Consider the following 20,072-nt stretch of genomic DNA (forward strand, 5'->3'; position numbering starts at 1 on the left):
AGCGCGCAGTTACGATTCCGGGAGAAATTCTCCACCACATGACCGACAAACAAGAAACTATGTAAACTACCGACAAAACGACATACCTGAATTCCATCAGAACTGGCGGGATTCAAACAGAGCAGGGCCCTCTCGTCAAGGTGAATTTGTAGAAGTTCGGTCTCCTAATCCTAATAACGACGAGCGCCAACAAAGAGACAGACAATGACTCGCACAGCAGGCAGCCGCGTGCGCCAGCTGGCTCAGAGAAAAATAACATAGATGATAACCTTGAGAAAAATTCCTGTATTCTTTACCGACATATACCACACGATGATTCCGTTGAAGCTGGAGCTCTGCATAGTAGTAAGAGTAAAGGCTTGCACAACATTTCACACGTAAAACCGTTTATTGGAAGATAATCTGCTTTTTAACTTTGTCTTTGCCATATAACTTTTAACTTTACATTACTAGTATTCTTTGTCAGACTTAGAATCTGTTAACATGCAACAATGTTTGAAGTTAAATATCCAGTCAAGAACCAAGAGTACTTATTTAAACAGAAATTACGAATGCATTTTTATAGTGAACAGACGACACAGTGTTGTTATTTGTAGATTCTTGCTTGTTAGTTTCACGATTACGTAACGACTATAAGGCTTACATACTTAGAACATATACTGGTACTGCTAATGAGATTTTAATACAACATTTTGGTTTACTTGAAAATACATTCTGGATTTAAAGTACTTTCAGTGAGATACCAGATGACACAGTGGTTAGTTTATGTGACAGCTACACTATTTTATCACGACGCTACTAATGAGTGACAATTTACAATGTTGCTTTTGCAGTGTTTCTGTTTTATATCTGCACAGTTTTTCTGTATTATTCTGGAAAGTAATACATGTTTTAGTAGTAACTTTTATGGTATAGCTACAAGGAGACAGCCTTTTCTGTAGCACAACAATATGTTACAGCACAGTACTTTCTTCATCACGGCAATAAGCGTAATAACTAAGATATCTATATGCAAAGCAATTTAACTTTTGTTTATCATGAGGTAAGTACATTGACTTCTGCAGAACTTAGGTTTCGGAGGACGATAACTACGACACTACCACAGAGATTATCTTACAACAAGAAGCACAGTTTAGCGCTACAGTACACGTATTTGAGTGATTAATTTTGTACATAAAACATTTGTTTTTAAAGATATTTGAAGTACAATGATACAAAGGTTTTCCGTGATACATTTTATTCCATTGCTGTAATCTGTAACACCTGAGGGTATAATTACATTAATCCTCAGGGGGGTACACGCTTACTTTGTGTACCATGTGTTTGGCAAGCACAAGGAGCCCTAGCTAATATGGTATTTGCTTATACAACTTTACACATCGATACCATATTTCTCTAACACATAAATTACACAGCTATCTGATCATTTAACTGAGAGACAAACATTTTTTTTAACTACATCAGTGACACATGTTTACGCAATTACACAGTTGGATAATTTCATTCTTATGAAATTGTATTTTGTCTGTACTTTGTGAAATGTTCATATTTTTTCGGAACCATTGTGATGCTATGAGAGCTTTATTTGATGTATTTGGTATGGGATCATGATTTTTAAAGTACGTTTGAGGTAGACGACACTATTGAAATGAGCAGAGAATTTTTTTTAGGTTTTGAAATTATTGCAGAAAGCTACGACGTTTTTGAGATTTGACTGAGGTGTTATGATGTTATCTTTATGATGACGATGTGTATTATGCTGTTGAGGTATGTTTATGATCAATAAGCTGATGCTATATGAGGAATTTGATTATGCAACGTATTTGTTATGATGAAATATTGAAGAAGTGTCGACGAATATGTATATATGTAATAAGGTAAAGAATAATGAGTAGTGGTTAGGGACTCTGGTTTGTGAAAAAGGTTGTTGGAAACCAAGAATCGTACTTTAAGAGTTATGAAATGTATGTAAATGCGTGAATGTATTACAACGCCGATGAAAATTTGTTGGACACTGTTATATCAATAGGATTTTGTTTCTACAGATTTGTAATGCAAATTCTTGACCTGTGAAATTTTTTATATGAGACTGCCACTGTAGCACAAACTGGTGTCATAAATATTTCGGTAAGAAAGTTAAGTGACCACCTGCACGTAATGCGTTGTGGGCACCCAGCTGTGCGACAATCACCTGGAAAAAAGCCATTTGTGTGTGCCTTTCAGAGGCACAGGTGAAAAAAAAGGGGGCCATTATCCTCGCTATTGACATTCCTTTGTAGAAAGCATCGCAAATACAACACGTTCAAACTTGAAAACATATGATTATACTGTGGAGCTTTTAATTTATGATATTTATTAAAATGCCTAATGAAATGATGAGAAACATTTTACATCTATTGTCTTTCTAGTTGAGAGTTTGTTCATTTTGTTTAATATCAAGTTTCTAGCTGCAGCAGCATTGGTTAAAATAAAATTTAATAGATGTACTAATATCACTATTTTCTGTCTACAGACCCAGTAAAGAATAATTTTTTATGTACTTTCGTAGAAAAGAGAGCACAAATAGACATTTCCCTTCACAGGAATTGCCAAAATAATTTTTTTAACAGGTTGGTAACTTATCTGCTAGAGTAAGTCAAGGTGATGCATCACTCTAGTATTAAGATGTGACATAGGTCTTGAACATGGACATTTTTACTGTAATATTTTTTCTGATTGAGTTTTGTCATGTTTAGATATAAGTTATTGCATTTGCTGCTGCTGTTTGCCAGGCATAGTGCTACTAAATTTCACTTTGTATTACTCTGTTAAGCTAGTTTTACTACTGATTTATTATTTTTTTTTGTTGCTGCACAGTGGCTCATATTAGTTGTAATATTGCAATCGCTTTGCTAATTTCTATAATGCTGCTTCCTTTGCAAATTTGCATTTTTTTGTCATTGCTGTTTGTGTTAATTGTTTTGTGCTGCTGCATTGCCTCGTCCCATAGTTTAGCATCTGAGCTCAGTAGATTTAAGTTAGCTTAAGATGGGGTAGACTATATAAGGAACTAACTATGATGAATTGTAAGAAATGCATTGAGAAGCTATAAGAAAATGGTTTCGCCAAAAAAGTATTTTGAAAGAGGATATGAACAAAAAAGTAAGGTTTATGGACAACAGGTTTAGGTAGGATTTTCTTGGAAATAAATGATGAGGTAAGATAATGGAAAATAAATAATGAGGTAAGAAATATGTGAACGTATAAATACAGAAAGCATGCTTGGATAGGATTTTTTTGGTGGAAACAAATGTTGAAATAAGAGGAAAGATCTACGGAATGAAGTTTTAGGTTGAACTGCAGTACCAAATGTCACACTGAAAACAAACCCTGTCCTGTATTTTTGTGTTATTACACTACATGAATTTGTGTTTTTGCTGTCTTAATGTGTTTAGCTAATAAGAGTTGTGTTGTAGAATTTTTCTGATAATATGTTATTTTCTTTGTAAATATGTTTAGACATTATTTATTCTGTTCTGTTTTAATGCTCATGTGTGAAGTTGATGTTTCGAAAGTTATTCTGATCTTTTATGCATTTACTTATGTCATAATTCCTGTAACACTGATGTATATGTTATTTCGATTCTTCCACAAATTACCACAAATGTTATCTGTATTGTTATGTTCTTTAATGATGTATTTTGTATCTTTGTTATTGTATTTTTATGTTATCAAATTGTAACCAGTTCTTCAAATTAAGTATCATTTCACTGCACACGTTTCTGTTGGTCATAATATATGCACAGTATGTGAGAAGTTGTGACTGTTAGTGCTTGCACGTGTGTTGATAATTCAGCAAGGGACTGGATAACAGCATTGCTGGTTCTAAGGACAATTCCAAAAACTTTGTGAGTGTACAAGTGGTGGTTTATGGACTTGCTATATTCTCCGCAAGACTCTTCTATGGTGATTGTGCAACTGCACAGTTGCAACAGATGACTGCTGGCCGTCTCTACAAGGACTGCAGTGGGTCTGCACCTCTGGTGGCCCACCAATACCACAATCTCTACCAGGACTACAGTGGGTCTGCACCTCTGATGGCCCACCAATACTATAATCTCTACCAGGACTGCAGTGGGTCTGCTCTGTGATGACCTACCTACCAATATTCTTCAAAACTTCGACTGACTCTGCTGTGGGTTTGCTCTGTATTGGACCATTACCTGTCTGCATGTCAAGAGTCAGCACTGTCTTTCTGTTGGAAGGACAACACTACTTCTTCAAGACTGCATTGAAATCCACTACTTCCATGTGCATTGTCTTTTACAGCTCAGACTTTGAGAAAAAAAAGAAACTGCAATTTTACTGTGATGAATGATCAGGACTGTCTTTATGGACTGTTAGAAAATTTTAGCTTTTGACCAACATTATATCAATAAGTGTGTGCATTTGATATCTTTGTTATTGTAATTATGAAAAATTTTATCAAATCATTACTGGCCACTGCCCAAAACAATTTGTAAAATTCTTTGTGTGGAGCATGGGGGCTATGTAAGTAGGCTGTTTAGGTTTTCTTATTGGTAACGCCACGTAGCGCTCCGTATGAAAATCACTGGCTGTGCTGTGTGCAGTCTGTGGCTAGTTTGCATTGTTGTGTGCCACTGTAGTGTTGGGCAGCGGCAGCTGGATGTGAACAGCGCGTAGCGTTGCGCAGTTGGGGGTGAGCCGCCAGCAGTGGTGGATGTGGGGAGAGAAATGGCGGAGTTTTGAAATTTATAAGACTGGATGTCATAAACTGCTATGTATATTATGATTTTTCAACACTATTAAGGTAAATACATCGTTTGTTCTCTATTAAAATCTTTCATTTGCTAACTATGCCTATCAGTAGTTAGTGCCTTCCGTAGTTAGAATCTTTAATTTAGCTGGCAGTAGTGGTGCTCGCTGTATTGCAGTAGTTCGAGTAACCAAGATTTTTGTGAGGTAAGTGATTTGTGAAACGTATAGGTTAATGTTAGTCAGGGCCATTCTTTTGTAGGGATTTTTGAAAGTCAGATTGCGTTGCGCCAAAAAATATTGTGTGTCAGTTTAAGCACAGTCATGTATAATTTTTCAAAAGGGGACGTTTCAAAGTATGCAAACGGCACGCGTTGCGTTGTACAGCTGTCAGTTTGTGGGATGGAATTGAATTCCAGTTGTACTTGGTCAGTGTGGGGACGGTTAATGTAGGTTGTGAATGACGCTGGAGCTGTCGTACGATGATATCCCATATGTGATAGACTGGAGACGGATCTTGCGTTCGAGGCAGCACGTGATCACACTGCGGAGCATGCTGGATTACAACAGCTGTATTTGGGTGAGCGTTATCCTGTTGAAAAACAGCCCCTGGAATGCTGTTCATGAATGGAAGCACAACAGGGCGAATCACCAGACAGACGTCAAAACTTGCAGTTAGGGTGCGTCGGGTAACCACGAGGATGCTCATGCTGTCATACAAAGTCGCACCCCTGACCATAACTCCAGGTGTAGGTCCAGTGTGTCTAGCGCACTGACAGGTTGGTTACAGGCTCTCAACTGGCCTTTTTCTATCCAACACTCGACCATCACAAGGACCAGGTCAGAACTAGCTTTCATCAGAAAACACAACAGACTTCCACCCTGTCCTCCAATGAACTGTCGCTTGACACTACTGAAGTCGCAAGTGGCGGTGAGAAGGCGTCTGACTGAGGTGTCCTTGAAGTAACCGGTTTATAAAAATTCATTGTGTCACTGTGGTGCCAACGGCAGCTCAAGCTGGTGCTACAAATGCGGTATAATGCGGCAGAGACATACGCCGAACACGATGTCTTGTGACTGTACATTCTCGTGACCACCGATTCCAGCAATCATGTACAGTGGCTACATTCCTGCCAAGCCTTTCTGCAATACTGCAGAAGGAATAATCCAGCTTCTTGTAGCTGTGTTACATGATGTCATTGAGACACAGTGAGGCACTGATAATACCGTTTTTGTTGCTTTAAAGGTATTCTTGACTAACATCAACTCGCCAAATCTCAAAGGTAGCTAACGCTCATGACCGTTACAGTTTGTAGTTAAAGCAAACTTTATTTGCATCCTCATACTGGCGCTACTTGCGCCACTCCTATGTGACTGGTGTGAAACTGGATAGACATTTAGCCTGCCGGAGTGGCCGTGCGGTTCTAGGCGCTACAGTCTGGAACCGAGCGACCGCTACGGTCGCAGGTTCGAATCCTGCCTCGGGCATGGATGTGTGTGATGTCCTTAGGTTAGTTAGGTTTAATTAGTTCTAAGTTCTAGGCGACTTATGACCTCAGAAGTTAAGTCGCATAGTGCTCAGAGCCATTTGAACCATTTTTTTTTTTGGATAGACATTTTCTTTCAGATGTAGAAACACGTCTACGAACTTTCGTTTATGTCGCACAATTCCTTCTTGATGTTGCGATTTTTTGCCGTTGCTAATATCAATATACGTCGATGGTGAGGAATTTTGGGGCGAGAAATGAGGTGTCGTACGGTATGGATACCACATCAGGCAGAACTCATCCTGAGGTTGAAAGTAGAGCGTATGGCGGCCCCGCCAATCCGCGTCTAGCTCGAGCCCACGATGGTTCCCTGGCACCAAACTCCGTCGGATCCACCAATAACTAATTTCCTTGAACTATTTATTGCACTATACATATTGATGGAGGTAACGGCCTTGCCGCAGTGGATACACCGGTTCCCGTCAGATCACCGAAGTTAAGCGCTGTCGGGCGTGGCCAGCACTTGGATGGGTGACCATTCGGGCTGCCATGTGCTGTTGCCATTTTTCGGGGTGCACTCAGCCCCGTGATGCCAATTGAGGAGCTACTCGACCGAATAGTAGCGGCTCCGGTCAAAGAAAACCATCGTAACGACCGGGAGAGCGGTGTGCTGACCACACGCCCCTCCTATCCGCATCCTCATCTGAGGATGACACGGCGGTCGGATGGTCCCGATGGGCCACTTGTGGCCTGATGACGGAGTGCACATATTGATGACATGTTGTTCACTCTTGAGTTAGAAATATTTTTGATTTTTGCTTCTGTGGCTATAGATGTGACGATGTAGTAAATAATCTTGTGGTTTATTTGTTTTTTGTTTCTTCTACTGACATAACAAGATTAAATTATTTTATAACATGAGTACAGTATGTTACAGTACGTTGTACAGTTGTAAGAAATTATTTAAAGCAACTTAATGTTTTAATAATGATACTTTTTTGTGAGCAACAAGTGCACATAACTTCTGTAGATTTACACTAACATTCATTAACGTTAGTGTAATTACGATGTGCTGTATGATGCAGACATTTAAACGAACTGCGTTAAATAATGTTTTGGCACTATTTTTATGGACGTCTCTACCAAAGCATTTAAATACTTTACTTGCTATATAATCTAGTTGTTTGAACAATTTGATTTCTATTTATGTTCATTGCTTACTTAGCATATCCGTAAACAAAAATGTAAAGATTTTAATTTTCGGAGTTGGGAGGAGAGAGTGTGAAGTATGCTTGATATTCTTGTTGGTCTACAATATAACAACTTAGGAGGGCACCACTGCTGAGTTATTCATCGTTTATTTGCTTTTATGGGAATCTTGTTGCTGAATTAAAATTTCTATGGGGTTTCTGTTGTCTTCTTATTTGGGATTTCCAGAAACTTCTTTCTCGCGATTTTGAAACAAATCTGCTGCGATGACGTAAGGAGTACTGCTATGTTTGATGTCATAACGTATCGGTACTGTACTCCTTACTGAGCGCTACCTTCAGGAACTTTCGGAGACGAGCGTCTTTTCTGTGTGAAAGCGTTATCTTGCTGTATAACGACAACGATGCCCCAGTGCTAGCAGTCACGAGCTGTCTTGGCGTGGGGAGAAGGGTCCGTGCTGAGTTTCCATACGGGGAGGCCACGCTCCGCAGATAAGTGATACGCAGAATTTGGTAGAAAGCGGAATTAATAGCTAAAAGTGTTACGTCGGTTTTTAGTAGAAAAGTAATTCAGTTATTTCACGTAAAGGTGCACGGAGTTAAGAGGTTTATGTTTGACACAGCATTGTGTTTGAGAATCAGTCATTCTAGTGTGGAAAGATGTGATAGCAGAACGTAGATGAAAGGGATTCCGTTATCAGTGATTACCTGTTTACTTAATGTGGAAACGCAATGTAGCGATGATTGCTTCAGTGTGAAAAAAAAAAGAGAACATGACAGTGTTTCATGTGCAAAAGGAAAAAAATAAACGAAAGTACTCGTAATTTGAGTTTTACTGTTATCATTTCATAGACATAACGTTTTTCATTGTTTAATTAAATAACTTCAAAATTTGCACATATAAGAGAGACGTATTCGTACTAGGCACATGATAAGGTCATTTTCGTAACAAAGCGTAATATCTATGTAAAGCTCCCATACTTGGCTCCATCAGTCCGATAGCCGAAAAAAGAAAAGACATTAACGAGAGAAGGCAGGAGCTTTATACTGTGTACAGTGCAACCAGAGTCCTGATCTGAACTTTTGCTGTTCTCTAGTGACTACAACTTCTGGAGACTTGCCGCGCGGGGTAGCCTTGTCACGGTCCGCGCGGTTCCCCGTCGGAGGTTCGAGTCCTCCCTCGGGCATGGTTGTGTGTTGTCTTCATCGTACGTTAGGTTAAGTTAGATTAGGTAGTGGGTAAGCTTAGGGACTGATGACCTCAGCAGTTTGGTCCCATAAGCCCTACCACAAATTTCCAAATTTCTGGAGACTTTCTCGTACTTTGCCACGAGGTCCTCCTTATATCTTCTCCACGTGAGGCGATGGTCTATTGTAACCCCAAGGTTGTGTAGCTGCGGTCTACCTTGTGTGGTGAACGGGGACGCTCTCCTAGCCGCCTGGTCAGCATTATAGCCAGTGATTTTATTGACGTTAATGGAAAAAAAAAAAAAAAGAAAATGTCGCAAGACGGCCACCGGCTCGGTTGTGATTTGATATTGCCTTCGTGTTGAGACGTATTCGCGTGGTAAAAGTGGTATTTACCAGCTGTTGATTATTCCCACAAGTATCAGAAGTGACATTTGTCGTGTTGGGTGGTATTTAAAAGAGATTTGAGGTGCAAATAAAACAATTCGAGTGATAAAAATTTCGAAGTGCGATCGATCCCGGCAGCGTGGAGGGATTGTCGACCTTCCGCGGTGCTGACTGCGAACCGGGTCGCGCTACGTCGGCGTGTCGCGCACCGTAAGCTGAGCTGTGGGAACAACGTGCAGACTGCGGTACTGCGTCAGGCGTTCCTAGCTGCCAACTGTCCAGCCGTCACTGACAGCTGCGGCTGACTCAGCAGACGCCGTCTGGAGCACGACGAAGCTTACGAAGAGCTGTTTGCAGGTATTCTCAAGGGCAATAACTGTGAGGATCCTGACTCACTCCCACAGCTTGTGTCGTTACAACTCAGTACCTCACAGTTACTGACATTTGTAGTTGGTGAACTGTTTGAGACGTGGAAGTTCAGCTATTTGTCATGCAGGGTTTCACACATGCGTAGTAAGCGTGTACACTGGAGAAAACTACGTGGTATTCGTTGGCAGCAGCTGTTGTCAGTCCAAATCGCGAGGGAGGTGCCACGCCGAAGTTAGTGGTAAGTGTGACATCGGAGACGAGAAAAAATGAGACGCCGGCCGCTGGTGGCCGAGCGGTTCTGGCGCTACAGTCTGGAACCGCGCGGCCGCTACGGTCGCAGGTTCGAATCCTGCCTCGGGCATGGATGTGTGTGTTGTCCTTAGGTTAGTTAGGTTTAAGTAGTTCTAAGTTCTAGGGGACTTATGACCTCAGCAGTTGAGTCCCATAGTGCTCAGAGCCATTTGAACCATTTTTTGAAAAAAATGAGACGCCGATGAGTAGGAGGTGGAGCAGATTAGTGTTCAAAATCGCATCGATAACGAGGTCAGTAGAGACGGAGCACAAGCTCGGATTAGGGAAGGATAGGAAGGAAATTGGCCGTGCCCTTTCGAATTTACCTGAAGCGATCTAGGGAAATGACGGGAAACCGAAATCAGGATGGCTGGACGCAGGTTTGAACCATCGTCTTCCCGAATGCGAGTCCAGTGAGCTAACCACTGCGCCACCTCTCTCGTTGATGAGTAGGACAGGTGCTGTCGAAAGTACTAACTCAGGTGACATGGCTGGTGAAGGGGCAGTTTCGTGTACATCTACTGCTTAAAAAATCGCGGCAGTATACAAGATTCTGAGTGACATACCGAACTGAAATAAACAAGACACCGACAACAAGCACAGCTAAAGTTAGAAACAATATATGGGGATCTGCACCGACACAGGCGAAACGTGAGGGGCAGAATGGAGAGTTACGTTTAGAAAACGAACGCATGTACCGCGAGTTGGCAGCAGCAAGTGCAGCGGACGCAAAGGACAAGATTGAAAGACTAGAGGCAGAAATAGAGGAACTACGGCAGGAAGATGTACGAATTAGAAGCGAAATAGGTCCGCTTATCACATCCTTTGCAATGGTCGTTACGGCTGGCACTGCTACCAAGCCAAAAGATAGAAGCTAGGCTAGAACAAACATGAGCGTAGCAAAGGAATGTTCTGTTCATCAGACCAACCAACAATCAAGAAACGTGCGTTTTTAGGATCCCTTGGCGAAGAGAATCAGTCCGCAACAAGACGAAAAATGGTTCAAATGGCTCTGAGCACCATGGGACTTAACATCGGTGGTCATCAGTCCCCTAGAACTTAGAACTACTTAAACCTAACTAACCTAAGAACATCACACACATCCATGCACGAGGCAGGATTCGAACCTGCGACCGTAGCGGTCACGCGGTTCCAGACTGAAGCGCCTACAACCGCACGGCCACACCGGCCGGCAACAAGACGAAATTAGGATTAAGTCCATCACAACCGCAGCCAACATGGTGATAGCAGAAACTGCGTCACAAGTTTCAAAATGATGGAGTACAGCAATCAGTCGTCGTTTCCTTTCAGGCTTTATTAAAGCGGATCTTGATTTGGGCGAGTAATTAAAAATGCTAAAAATACAAGAAGTACATAGTGACGTGATAGTACAAAAAAGTTACAACTCGTGGCACTTTTTATAATCACCTGACTGTGTACTTCTTGTATTTTTAGCACTGATAATGGCTAGTTACTAGCCGAAATCTAGATTTGCTTTAATAAAGCCTGAAAGGAAAGAACGTCTGATTGCTGTGCTCCATCATTTTGTCACAGTCGTTGAGTGAATTTCACATTCATAATGGAAGGTAATGTGATGCGTTGCAAGTGTACCGAAAAAGATTATAGGAAAAACTACAGTGATGAAAGACATTAGGTGCGAAGAACCGAAAAAGAGTTGGCCGCTCTTGACGGGTTATCAAGTGCTGATAACACTTTCTGATGAGAAATTTCCCACCAATTGTACGAAATCAGCCTAAGTGACGACCTAGATATAGAGGAGTTCAAGAGGGTGGGCAACCTGTGATTCAGAGAAGAGTCAAGGGGAAACGGTTTGCAAACAATATCACTGAAGTCAGTCTTCGAGTTCGTTACTTCTCCTCCGAAAAGAACGAGTATACATACGAGGGGCGTTCAGAAAGTAAGCTCCGATCGGTCACGAAATGGAAACGACTATGAAAATCCGATAAAGCTTTGCACAGATGTGTTGGGTAGTGTCTCTAGTATAACCCCAGTTAGCATCACGTCACTCTTCTCATTTCTGAGCTCGCAGTGAGTGCGTAAAGATGTCTAGAAAATAGTGTCTGCCGCCAAGTACGAGGGCCTGGTGAGAAATTTCGCCTGAAGCTATGCAGCTAACATTACATAACTGTCGTGCTGTTTCTTCTTCAAGACAATTCTCAGCCGCATTCTGCAGGGGCAATGAAGATGCTCCTGCATCGTTTTCAAATGGAAATGTGAGATTACCCACAATACAGTCCGCAATTGTCTCCCCCTGAGTTTCATCTCTGGTCACATGAACCGCTGTCTTTGAAGACAACATTTTGACACAGACAACGAGGTGTAGGCCAGCGTGGAGAATTGGCGGAAAGCACTGGCGGCTGCCTTCTATGATGAGGCTATTGAAAAGTTGGTACAACGCTATGACAAAAGTCTAAGTCAGAACGGCGACTACGTAGAGAAGTAGCTGAAAGGTGTAGCTAATTGTTACAAGTAAAACATTTCTGATGTTCACTGTGGTTTCAATTTGGCAATCAATCGGAGCTTACTTTCTGAACAGGCCTCGTACATTGACTTTGAGGCACTGCGCATCAAAGATTTAATGGACGCCCTACGGCGCTTTAATTACTATGACTCAGATCACACAGCAAAGAAGCGTAGAGAACGGGAAGTATCTTGTGCCAAGTGTGGCAAACCAGGCCACAAAAAGTTTGATTGTAAGGAATCTGAAAGTGTTGGGGGCATATCGTGCGAGCGGCGGTTAAGCTACTGCGACAAGGCAGGGGGACCGAAGTGTGTGTCATACAGACTATACCAGACAGATCGCACACATTGAACATGACCATGTACATGTTCACCGACATGACACATGAGCACGACAGTGAGCCTGTATATAATGAAGGAGAATACATCTGCATCGACCCCGTCGTAAACTCAGATTCCAAGAAGGTCAGGAAGAAGTAGAAGTCAGCGACGATGTATGGACTTCATAACCGAAGTCGACATGCAGACATGCTCTCTGCCTCCTGCACTTTTAAATGAAGTGCACATCAGTTAAATTACTATGATGGACTACATAGACGAAACTGTAATGCAGGGCCTAATGGACTAAAACGTAGCTAGACACCTGAGGCATGTACATTCATTCACATAGGATTAGCTTTACGCACTAAGACCTACAGCATGAGGTCATCAATGGCGAATGCGTAAGTGGAAAGGAAGCGAGCGTGTATACCTTAGGGAAACGGTGAGCACGAAGTGCACAACCAAACACATCCGACGCTATAACATCGGACCCAGAAGAGCACTAACAGATTGACGCCAGATGGCTCTTTCTTCTGGAGACACACATCACTCAAATAGTTCAGACCAACAGTAAGACCAGACACACAGACGAACACACAAACCAACAACCTATCATATAACACAAGACGGGAGACCAGAGGGAGCAGGAAGTCTGCAAGACAAACGACACACATACCAGAAAAAAGGAACATGACACGACGGAAAGTAGCCGATATGTCAAGCCAGTACGCTCTGTATCAGGTGGATACACAGATGCTCACAGCAAAAATCATACAGAGGACATAAATTTACATAACAGAATAATGATTGCATCGCCAGCGACAATAACAGTAACCAACAAAACATATGGTAAGCGACCACTTGACAACGACGACAGCACGCAAACTGATGCATCGACCCAGACGCAGCAGATCACAAACGACATAACACACAAAAGTAAACATCTACCGAACACAAAATCTTTGCTGTGACGTCACGTGTACTGGACTGCTGCTGAAATTGCTCGTCAATATTTTATAAAGTTTTAGTTTTCAGTTACTTATTTTAACGTTTATTTGTGTTAATATTTGCTGTAAAAGTAACTTATTAGTGGATTTTCATTAATCTCTGTCTTTCTTACTATGTTATTGACTCGAGTGGTCTGTTATTCGTGAGTGTGCTTACTTCGTTCGTCTAAGCCCCGCGCCCGAGTAGTGTGTTTACATTTTGCGGAGTGCAGTTGCAGCTGTAACGGCTACAAAGGTAAGTACTGACAAAGTTATTTGTGCACTGTTATACAGTTATTATATTTAATAAGTTTTCAGCAATGTTCCGTGCTGTTTGTGGCAGGATTAACCAATTAATAAACTTTTGGAAACGTTCGCTCGCTGTGTTTTTATAGTTTTCTGTGCGTTGACGTCGTTTAGTAAACTTCGTGCTTTAGTTTTCAGCTGACGTTTCTTATTGTTTCTAGTGAAATATTTCAGTAAAATTTTCATTCAGTGTTTTAACTTTCTTAAGTGTTACAGTGGCCGCTTGAATTTTTGGTTTTAGCTAATAATTTTGTGAAGTTTTGTTGGTATTGGTATTAGCTGTGGTGTAGTAGTATTAATACAAGTAGTTGCTCTCTTAGTAGACAGAGAATTTCAAGACCGCTATTGTTAGCTCTACAAGTAGTTCTACTGGTGTAACTGAACTTAGGCAACGTAGACGTATAGTATTTTTTCAGTAACTATAAAATTTTACAATGAGTGGAACGTGAGGGCTCTGTCATAGGTTTGTAAGTAGTGGGTTACGGTGTGGAATTTGTTCAAAGTATTTTCATTGGTGGGGGGGGGGGGGGGGGAGCAATGGGGAAGCCAGTGGGCATTCTAGTGAGATCCCCTCCTGGGAATGCAGAATTTGTAGTAGAAATACACTCCTGGAAATGGAAAAAAGAACACATTGACACCGGTGTGTCAGACCCACCATACTTGCTCCGGACACTGCGAGAGGGCTGTACAAGCAATGATCACACGCACGGCACAGCGGACACACCAGGAACCGCGGTGTTGGCCGTCGAATGGCGCTAGCTGCGCAGCATTTGTGCACCGCCGCCGTCAGTGTCAGCCAGTTTGCCGTGGCATACGGAGCTCCATCGCAGTTTTTAACACTGGTAGCATGCCGCGACAGCGTGGACGTGAACCGTATGTGCAGTTGACGGACTTTGAGCGAGGGCGTATAGTGGGTATGCGGGAGGCCGGGTGGACGTACCGCCGAATTGCTCAACACGTGGGGCGTGAGGTCTCCACAGTACATCGATGTTGTCGCCAGTGGTCGGCGGAAGGTGCACGTGCCCGTCGACCTGGGACCGGACCGCAGCGACGCACGGATGCACGCCAAGACCGTAGGATGCTACGCAGTGCCGTAGGGGACCGCACCGCCACTTCCCAGCAAATTAGGGACACTGTTGCTCCTGGGGTATCGGCGAGGACCATTGGCAACCGTCTCCATGAAGCTGGGCTACGGTCCCGCACACCGTTAGGCCGTCTTCCGCTCACGCCCCAACATCGTGCAGCCCGCCTCCAGTGGTGTCGCGACAGGCGTGAATGGAGGGACGTATGGAGACGTGTCGTCTTCAGCGATGAGAGTCGCTTCTGCCTTGGTGCCAATGATGGTCGTATGCGTGTTTGACGCCGTGCAGGTGAGCGCCACAATCAGGACTGCATACGACCAAGGCACACAGGGCCAACACCCGGCATCATGGTGTGGGGAGCGATCTCCTACACTGGCCGTACACCACTGGTGATCGTCGAGGGGACACTGAATAGTGCACGATACATCCAAACCGTCATCGAACCCATCGTTCTACCATTCCTAGACCGGCAAGGGAACTTGCTGTTCCAACAGGACAATGCACGTCCGCATGTATCCCGTGCCACCCAACGTGCTCTAGAAGGTGTAAGTCAACTACCCTGGCCAGCAAGATCTCCGGATCTGTCCCCCATTGAGCATGTTTGGGACTGGATGAAGCGTCGTCTCACGCGGTCTGCACGTCCAGCACGAACGCTGGTCCAACTGAGGCGCCAGGTGGAAATGGCATGGCAAGCCGTTCCACAGGACTACATCTAGCATCTCTACGATCGTCTCCATGGGAGAATAGCAGCCTGCATTGCTGCGAAAGGTGGATATACACTGTACTAGTGCCGACATTGTGCATGCTCTGTTTGCCTGTGTCTATGTGCCTGTGGTTCTGTCAGTGTGATCATGTGATGTATCTGACCCCAGGAATGTGTCAATAAAGTTTCCCCTTCCTGGGACAATGAATTCACGGTGTTCTTATTTCAATTTCCAGGAGTGTAAGTTGACAGAGGAGCAGGACCGTACGATCTGTGCCCTTCAGGTGCAGTTATAACGCTTAAAGGAGGAACTAGATAGGTCGAGGAGGGTGAAGGGTGGTGGGAAATGGGAACTGGCAGTTGGCAAGAAGGCAGCTAGGAGGAGGTGGTATTCAGACAGTTAAACTTTGCGTATATGCAATAGATTTGACCGACTGTCAGAGATGAGTGGAGGGGAGCCTCTTGTAGCTGTAGATGTAGGGAAGATGCAGCAGTCCTCAGAAGTTAGCAGGCCTAGTTCAGTTGCAAAGTCTAACAGAAAGAAGTAGGTTCTGCTGCTAGGTAGTTCGCACGGTAGAGTTGTGGACCAGCAGTTGCAGGTAGTGTTGGGGAGTGAGTACCAGGTCACCAGATTGTGAAGCCTGGTGCAGGATGGCCTCGGGTTACTGACAACATAGGGAAGTTATGTAGGAATTTTACGGAGGAGGATCAGGTACCCACGCCCGGGTTCCCGGGTTCTATTCCCGGCGGGGTCAGGGATTTTCTCTGCCTCGTGATGGCTGGGTGTTGTGTGATGTCCTTAGGTTAGTTAGGTTTAAGTAGTTCTACGTTCTAGGGGACTGATGACAATAGCTGTTAAGTCCCATAGTGCTCAGAGCCATTTGAACCATTTGAGGATCAGGTAGTGATAATGGGTAGAGCAGGTAACAGTCTTGACGGGGAATATGATGTAGGTGCTGACCTGTTAAAGATAGATACTGAAACTGGTGGTACTAATGTTCATATTTCATGCAGCTGTTTCATCCTCATGATCGGGCTCATCTTAATACGGCTGTTACGCGCGTTAATATGGGGCTGGGGAGGGCGCTGATGTCAGAGGGCATGGGTCAGATTTCAGTGGTGCCAATTGGGTCTAAAAGTAGATCGGGTTTCACAAGGCATGGCCTGCACCTCAATAGGTATGGGAATGGGAGGTTGGCTAAGCTAATAGGTGACAGTGTAGTGGGTGGTGGTGGTGGGATCACTCATGGAAAAATTCCTCTAGTAGTAAGTTTTAGAGCTACACCTTTTTTAAATTGAAGTCAGATGATAGGTATCCCTGCGTAAAGGAAGTCCCTTTAACTAAGGGCTCACCTTCAGAGGACGTCATGTTTCCAAGTAGAGATGGAATTAGCATATTTCATCAAAATATGAGGTATTAGAGATAGTTAGTGAACTGAACTGAATATAGATGTTGAATCTGAAATTATTGGTATGTCGGAGCACCACTTCAATAATTTGACAATTCAGAGGATTCATTCACCAGGATACATATTAGCTGGCTGTTTTTCAATAAGTTCGCCCGCGGCTCGTGGTCGAGCTGTAGCGTTCTCGCTTCCCACGCCCGGGTTCCCGGGTTCGATTCCCGGCGTGGTCAGGGATTTTCTCTGCCTCGTGATGGCTGGGTGTTGTGTGATGTCCTTAGGTTAGTTAGGTTTAAGTAGTTCTAAGTTCTAGGGATGAGGATGAAACAGCTGCATGAAATATGAACATTAGTACCACCAGTTTCAGTATCTATCTTTAACAGGTCAGCACCTACATCATATTCCCCGTCAAGACTGTTACCTGCTCTACCCATTATCACTATCTGATCCTCAAATGGTGCTCAGAGCCAATCTACAGCCAATCAATAAGTTCCTTGTGGGGTGGGGGAGTGGCTATGTACGTAAAAAACAGTACTCCATTTGAGGCCATAGGTGTATCACAGCAGTGCACTGAACAAATATTTTAATGTTGTGCAGGGGCAATTGAATTTAATGAAAGTAAACTACTAATTTTTGCTGTATATAGGTCCCCTAACTTTCACTTCAGAGCATTACTGCTAGAGAGGGTTCTTCACTTACTTTATAGGAAGTATCAGAAATTAGTTATATGTGGTGACTTCAATATAAATTTTGTATATGATGGTGCAAGAAAAAGGATGTTGGTACATCTAAATTCATATGATCTGCTGCAGGCTGTGTTTTTTCGAACTAGGGTGTAGGGGAACGGTAGCATAACCATAGACAATATTTTATTTCATTTTTCATTACTAGATGGGCATTCTGATAGTAAAAGGGTGAATGGCCTTTCAGACCATGATGCACAAATTTTAACACTAAAAGGCTTTGGTACTCAAACAAATATCACATATAATTACAAATTATGTAGGAAAGTTAATCCAACAGCAATAGAGTTTTTTAAACATTGTCGAGGAACAAGAGTGGCAGGATGTCTATAGTGCCAATAACATAGATGATAAATATAATGCTTTCCTTGACACATTTCTAGTGCTCTTTGAGAGTTGCTTTCCATTAGAACGTTCTAAACGGGGTACTAGCAGTAATAGGCAGCCTGGGTGGCTGACTAGTGGGAAATCATGTAGAACACAGTGTGAATTATATCAAAATGTTAGAAGTAGTCACAATCAAGCTACAGTAGCCCATTACAAACAGCACTGTAAGGTGCTTAAAAATGTTATTAGGAATGCAAAAATGTTATTAGGAATGCAAATAGAATAGCTAATTCGCATTATAAAATTAAAACCATATGGGCAGTTGTGAAGGAAGTGTCTGGTGAGCAGCACAAGGTCGACGATATAAAGCCAGTTCGTAGTGAAAAATTTTCTGTTACTGATAAATCAGATATATGTGCAGTATTTAACAATCATTTTCTGAGCATTGCTGGTGAATTAAATAAAAATTTAGTTTCTGCAGAGAATCAAATAACTGTCTTGGCAAATGCCTTTCCGAGATTGATGTCTGAAATACTGGCTGAAATGGTTCAAATGGCTCTGAGCACTATGGGACTTAACATCTATGGTCATCAGTCGGTCTGAAATACTCCTCTGTGATACAGACAAGGGGGAGATTGTGTCAATAATTAAATAGCTGAAGACTAAGGACTCTCATGGTTATGATGGAGCGCCTAGCAGAATATTAAAGTATTGTGCTGCATATGTTAGCCCTTTATTTAGCCATATCTGTAATTTTTTCTTTAGAAGTGGTCAGTTTCCTGAACGATTAAAGTACTCAGTAGTAAAGCCGCTTTATAAAAAGGGAGAATGTAGACAACTTTAGACCTATTTCTATGCCATCAGTATTTGCTAAAGTTACTGAAAAGGCTGTATATGTAAGGATAATTGATCATTTTATATAACAAGATTTGCTATCGGATGTACAGTTCCGTTTTAGAAGTCGCTTAACCACTGAAAATGCTATATTCTCTTTTCTCTGTGAGGTGAGGTCATGTCTCTGTGAGGTCATGGGTCAAAGCAGACGGGTGGGATCGGACGCTTCCGTATTTCCCTGGATGGGTTCGAACGCTAGGCATATTTTTTGATTTAACTAAGGCGTTTGATTATATTGATAACAAAATATTGTTTCAGAACTTGGACCATTACAGAATACGGAGAGCAACTCACAGTTGGTTCACCTCTTACTTTAACAGCAAACAGCAAAAGGTCATTATTCAGTGTTGAGAATGGCTATGATGTGGGGTCTGAGTGGGGTACGGTCAAGTGTCGGTGGGGGGAGGGGGAGGGGAGAGCTGGGTGCCCCAGGGATCAGTGTTTGGGACATTCCTGTTCCTTATTTATGTACATCACATGCCCTCTAGTATTACGAGTGACTGTAACATATTTCTGTTTGCTAGTGACACTAGCTTGGTAATAAACGATGTTGTGTGCAACATTTCCTCGGTTTCAAATAGTGCAGTTCATGACCTAAGTTCATGGCTTGTAGAAAATAAACTAATGCTAAATCACAGTAAGACTCAGTTTTTACAGTTTCTAACACACAATTCAACAAAACCCGACGTTTTAACTTCACAGAATGGGCATATGATTAGTGAAACTGAACAGTTCAAATGTCTAGGTGTTCAGATAGTTAGTAAACTGTTGTGGAAAGCTCACGTTCAAGATCTTGTTCAAAGACTCAATGCTGCAATTTTTACTATTCTAAAGGTATCTGAAGTGAGTGATCGCTCTACACGAAAATTAGAATACTTTGCTTATTTTCATTCGCTTATGTCGTATGGAATTATATATTGAGGTAGCTCTTCCTATTCTAAAAGAATATTTATGACTCAGAAACGGGCGGTTCGGGCAATAAGTTGTGTAAGTTCACGAACCTCTAGTCGACCCCTGTTCACGAATCTGGGTATTTTGACATTGGCTTCTCAATATATATATATATATATATATATATATATATACACACCTTACTGTCATTTCTTGTTAACAATATTAGCTTATTCCCAAGAATAAGCAG

The 20,072-nt window shown here is 42.4% G+C and overlaps 1 protein-coding gene and 1 pseudogene across 1 annotated transcript in view; one reads left to right on the forward strand and one right to left on the reverse strand.

Moving 5' to 3' along the window:
- Positions 1–20,072, reverse strand: part of LOC126249461 (gamma-aminobutyric acid type B receptor subunit 2) — a 370,961-nt gene that overhangs the window by 299,189 nt on the left and 51,700 nt on the right. The gene's annotated exons all lie outside the window — the stretch shown is intronic.
- On the forward strand, positions 6,688–6,805 carry LOC126250022 (5S ribosomal RNA; annotated as a pseudogene).

The sequence above is a fragment of the Schistocerca nitens genome, chromosome 3, assembly GCF_023898315.1.
Source record: "Schistocerca nitens isolate TAMUIC-IGC-003100 chromosome 3, iqSchNite1.1, whole genome shotgun sequence".
NCBI lineage: Eukaryota > Metazoa > Arthropoda > Insecta > Orthoptera > Acrididae > Schistocerca > Schistocerca nitens.